Genomic DNA, 528 nt, shown 5'->3' on the forward strand with positions numbered 1-528 from the left:
TTTTTTTTTTTTTTTTTTTTTTTTTGAGACAGGGTCTTGCTCTGTTACCCAGGCTGGAGTGACTCCAATCATGGCTCATTGCTGCCTCCAGCGCTCAAGCGATCCTCCCACCTCAGCCACTCAAGTAGCTGGGACTACAGGTGCACACCACCATGCCAGGCTAATTCTTTGTATTGTTTTTAGAGACCGAGTCACCCTAGGTTGCCCAGTCTGGTCTCAAACTCCTAGACTCAAGTGATCTGCCTGCCTTGGCCTCCCAAAGCGCTGGGATCACAGGTGCAATCCCACTGCACCCGGTTTCCAAGCCTGCTTAAGTGTGAGATTCTGTGTGACTGTACTAGTTTCATGTCCAAAGAAGCCAGCCTTGGACATATTCACATTTATTAATAACTATGGTGAAAAGTCATGGAAATTCAACGTACTCTGAAAAGTGAGAAAGGAAACATTTGCTCAGTCTCTAAAAATCTGCACTGCCAACTACTTCAAAAAGTGAAAACTGCAAAATATAAAGTGATATTAGTCTTGACA

Source organism: Sapajus apella, unplaced genomic scaffold, assembly GCF_009761245.1.
Source record: "Sapajus apella isolate SASKATOON/1434 unplaced genomic scaffold, GSC_monkey_1.0 scaffold11, whole genome shotgun sequence".
Taxonomy (NCBI): Eukaryota; Metazoa; Chordata; class Mammalia; order Primates; family Cebidae; genus Sapajus; species Sapajus apella.